We start from the raw sequence: 5141 nt of genomic DNA, 5'->3' as shown, positions 1-5141 counted from the left end.
ATTTAAGAACAATTTTTTCTTCATATTTTAGGTTGAAATAGGTGTATTTTTTCCATTAATAATCTTGTAGTCCCTAGGTAGTTAAGATAGCCCACTTCACCAAAGGACATATGTTACAAGGTAGATGTTATAGAGTATATTTTTTTCATGGATGATGTAGGAATCCTTAGAGATGTATTCTCTCGAAGAACCAACTTATCAATGTTGTATTATTTGGTTTCTTTTTTCATGTATAATTTAATCATTTGATGTGATATGGGAAAGACAAACAATCTTTAGATACACATCATTTATTTTCATAATTTTAAAATAATTAAGTGGAGAAGTGGATCCATGGGTGTGTTTAATATCTATATTTCCTTTGTTTATAAGATATTACAATAGATGCTTGAAATCTAATGTAACTATTACTTTAATGATAGGAACAAAAATACTTAGCCTTGTGTGGTGATGATAGGAACAAAAATACTATTTCTTTTTCATATTATTATAAGATTCACCTTTTCTTCTTAAGAATCTTTTTTGTAAGGCATGCAACTATAGCCTCACCTCTATACTCTTCTTCTTCTCATTGCTTTAGGGTTTCATAATCAAAGAAGTTTCCATGGATGGGATGTTGCAGAGACTCTATACATCCAAGTTGTGCATTAGGTATGCATGCCATCTTGTTTTATTCTTTTCTTAGATTTAATGTCTTCTTCAATTTTGTAGTATTTTGTTAAGTTGTTATAGAAAGCTATATGAGAAGGTTTCATTTTTGCTTTGATTTTGAAGTGTTTTGGTGGGATTTTCAAGTGTCTGAAGATTCTTTAAGGGGTGTGTCTTATTTCTCAATTTTTTGGTTCATTAAAAATATCTAAACTTTTTAGTGTTGTCTAAATTTTTGAGATAGAAATGAATTTAATTTGAATTTTATCTTCTAAACTTATAGAATATTAATTTGGTGATTTTTTCAAGCACTAGATGGCCTTACATAACATGAATTTATTCTCATGGAATGGGATTTAAAATTGTTTTGAGTGCACAAGTTCTCCTTTCACTGATGATGGAAAGAGAAGCATATGTAATCTCATTCTTCAACCAATAGATTACAATAAAGAAGATGATAGCTAGAAAAAAAAACTTTTATAGTTAGTTGTTGCACATATAAAAAAATACACCCTTTATGATCAATGTAATGGTCATATGATTAGAAAAATTGTCTAATCACAATAATAGCCCATCTAGTTTTGCCACAATATTGTAGTACAATACTAATGAAAATACCAAATAGTCTCAATCCATCCTTCCCATGGTTTCTCATAAATACTTATGCTAGTTTTTAAGACAAACATATCTTCATCAACTATAGCTGCCCACAAGAAGTAGGGAACCTAGTCAAGGGAAGATATGTATAAAGAAGATGTTTCCTTCATATGGTTTATGTGAGATTTGTGTTTTGCAATATGGAAAAGGAGGATCAATGAATTCTCTTGACTCTTGAGATCATGAACTACAATGATATCATCAGGCTGAACTATGAAGGAAGATGGACATAGAGATAAGACTTATAACTCAAGTTGATATTTGTTTTAGGATAGATTAGTTCATAAATTCACTGAAGCCTTTTGTCAAGGATTGACACTTATTGTGACTTTATTTATCATGAAGGAATCCTTTTGAAAAGTATATGCCTGGGATAGGAAATGTTCTGTTATGGGTTTTCGTAAAGTTGATAAGATGACATGTGTTTTGGTTAGATGAAGGGAAGAAGTATAAGAATAGTTTTAACAATGAGATTCCCATGTATAGATTTCCTTTGTCCAATCCTTGTGTAATTATGAATGCATTCCTAAACACAAGGTCAAGGACAAGGAGTGATGGCTCACTAGCCTCAACTACTTCTATTTTACATCTAATCTTAAGGAATTGAAGCTATACCATTTATTGATAAAGTGAATAAGACTCAAATGGGTCTAAAGCATCCTCAAATCATGACAACTAATTTCTTTGACAGGTATTTGGATTTTATTTCTCAAGATTGAAGCCATATTTCACATGCATAAAGTGAATGACCTATGGTTTATGTAGCAATTGTGAAGATTCCATTAATTTATCAATATTTTAAAGAGATTTATTTAATTATATAATGGTCAAGAAAACAAAACCAAATAGATGTTCAAGTTCCTTAGTGTGGCTGAGAGATGCAGTTGTCTGTACATAAACTCCCTTAGGTATGTACATCTACACAAATTCTTGATGTTGTTTTATTAGAGAGAAAATACTCCAAAGTTCCATACCCACATAACTATCACTCACTACATAGGCTTTGAACTTGAGCTTGTCCTTCTAATTCACTACCATTTCAAATGAATCAACCATGAAATAGAAGAAGCCTCTTATACTGAGCACATTTGAGTATCATTACCATTCTGATCTATCATCATTGAAGATATCATTTGATTCAAAGATATACTTATTGTTGGCACTAATAGTTGTGTTATTATTGACCTTCACATTAGGACATTCATAAAATGGAGGCATTGGGAATCTTTCATGTCCCCTAGAAAGGGGGTTGGCAAGTGCAAGTATTTGAGTTATTCAAGAAAGTTTTCCATTACAAGGGAACATCCTACAACATTTCAATGTATATCTTTAACTTGAACTTGAGATTGATCAAGATTTGATTTGGTTGAATGAATTTTTTTATTTAACTTTTGTGTGTCTTATTATTCATTTGAATGTGATCAACTGAAATGCATGATTTTATATTATGCATGTTAAGTTTTCCTACCAAATTTTCCAGTCAAGAATTTCAATCTTTTGACCTATGTTATACGTGTGTGAAATGATACATTTTCTTGTTAGATAGCATATTTACACATAATATTTGCTATCAATTAATTATTTAGTGATTTAAAACCTACTACACAAATTTGATTACTTTCATCTTACCTTTCAGAATAAGCAACATCAAACACTCAAAATGTAAAATGAAGTGGTCAAAATGGTGATTCCAGTAAATAAATTTCACATCAACACTACTTTCCACATATTGGCTTTGTGTTGTCCTCAATTAAACAAGTTCACTACTTCCCAGCATAATTTTCAAAATGCCCCCTCTGGTCTCTTTTCACTGCCCTATCCAATAAGAAACAAAAATAATGATTTCTTTGGAATTAAGAACATAGAAGAAAATACATAAAAATGAATACAATATACTTTGGCCTCGTTGAATGTTTGGAAAAAGTACTTGGAAAATTCATTAGTCTTATTTCCTTACTTTTAATTGGTAAACTCATCTTTCTAGATATTTTTCTCAAATCCCTTGAGAATTCAAGTCAACTAGATTCATCTAATGGTAGAAACTCAAAAAATACTTATACAATCACAGAGTATTGGATTGGGTGATCATGATGACCATGTAAGTGAAGAGAAATATGAATATTACATAGATATGAGATGAAGATGAAATGATCAACTTCATTTAACAATAGTTAATATTTCTACTTTAATTTTTCAAAATGGTAAATTTGGAAATTGATGTTCCTTATTTTGTCTTTGTTCTATCTTTGTAAATCGCCCAACTACTTGAAAAAAAGCATATGTTTTTCAAAAAAATGGCATGGACATGATTGTGGAGTCTTTTCTATCAAAAATTTCTTTTATTGACTAGCATTCACTTTAAACTTTGTTGTAAAAATCATTAACTAACTTTGTGATCATTAATGTATGTTGAACTTGATTCAAGGAAATGAATGCCAATTATACATATAAAATAGGAATTACACTACTAAGAATAATAATGCTAAAATCATGTGCATCAGAAATAAAAGTGAAATAACATAAAAATAGAAATAAAGCCAAAATCTATATTATTTCTATTTAATAAATGACTAGAATGCTCAATGCATCAAGAGTAGAGAGCCATTCTATTTCCATAGTTAATAAACATTAATTCCTAAGTGAACCTACAAATTCTATAATTAATATGCATTCTTTCTCTAGGTGAACCCACAAATTTCCTAGTTTATGGGCATTCATTCTATATATGAGCTTCTATAGTACATGTAAGGTGTCAAATTACATAGCATGCCTTATTGTCTTGTATTTTGTGTTTAATGTTTTGGTCAATCTTCAAATTATGTAATTTGGAGACTTAGTTTATTTGTATACCATCATTATAACCTATAATAAAAATACATCCTTTTTCAAGCCTGTTAATTTTAGCATATATCATTTACTTTCTTGGGACTAATTTTCTTGTTTGATAGAATACATTGTTTGGTATTACTTTATTATTTAGAGATCACATATTCTAGTAATTTCATTTAATAGTTCATAATAAAAAATATCAAATACCCATTTGGAAAAATCAATTGATCAAAATCCTAATTAAAATTATTTCGAACAAATACATTTTCTTCAACATTGCTTTTTAAAAATTATGGTGGCCACATGGATCAACATTGCTTCAACAAATCAATGTATGAAAAAGGAAGAAGACATAAATTAGATGGGAATGAGAGGAGCCACATTAAGAAGAATCTTTCATCTTCAATTTGTAACTTGGAAATATAAGTTTATGGCATATCCATAAAGCACAAGAAACACAACTCTTTCAAACTTATTAGTTAAAGCTAAAGCTAGTGGAACTAATGAACATGAGATTCAACTACAAGGAATAGCATGATATCGAAAAGCTTGATATTATTTCAAAAAAAGATAATGAGATAGACATATAATTTTGATGTTATAGAAACACTCAAAGAAGAAACTTCTATTGGTCCTTGCCTATTTATAGAGGCAGGAACATAGTTTTCATCTCACTTTTTAGCCTAATTTATTTTTATTTCCAAGTATTTTAATTTCAGTTAGTCTAAAGAGAACGATGAATGTTGGCGCTTGGCACATGGGCTATGCTACCACATCTTCATACTGTATTGTACACCACTTCCATGTCCTCTCCAAATAAAGATACATTAAAAATGATTTTTGTGTGAAATTCTAACATTATCTATGTAATTTTGTGATCTAATAATCATATTATATTGTATTTTGGATGAATCTACAATGTCCATGAAACAAAATGCAATGTTCTTATATCAGATTAATATGAAGTTGTTATTAAATGTGATGAATCGGGCTTGGTCTTTAGTCAT

General features: G+C 29.5%; 1 pseudogene; it reads left to right on the top strand.

Moving 5' to 3' along the window:
* The first annotated feature begins 1415 nt into the window (after nucleotides 1-1415).
* On the top strand, nucleotides 1416-1938 carry LOC149561663 (uncharacterized; annotated as a pseudogene).
* The last annotated feature ends 3203 nt before the right edge of the window (nucleotides 1939-5141 follow it).

This window comes from Cupressus sempervirens, chromosome 4 (genome assembly GCF_028749045.1).
Source record: "Cupressus sempervirens isolate cs-2001-9-10 chromosome 4, ASM2874904v1, whole genome shotgun sequence".
NCBI classification, from domain to species: domain Eukaryota; kingdom Viridiplantae; phylum Streptophyta; class Pinopsida; order Cupressales; family Cupressaceae; genus Cupressus; species Cupressus sempervirens.
The sequence above is the reverse complement of the archived record's forward strand: the minus strand, read 5'-3'. Positions and strand labels throughout refer to the sequence as shown.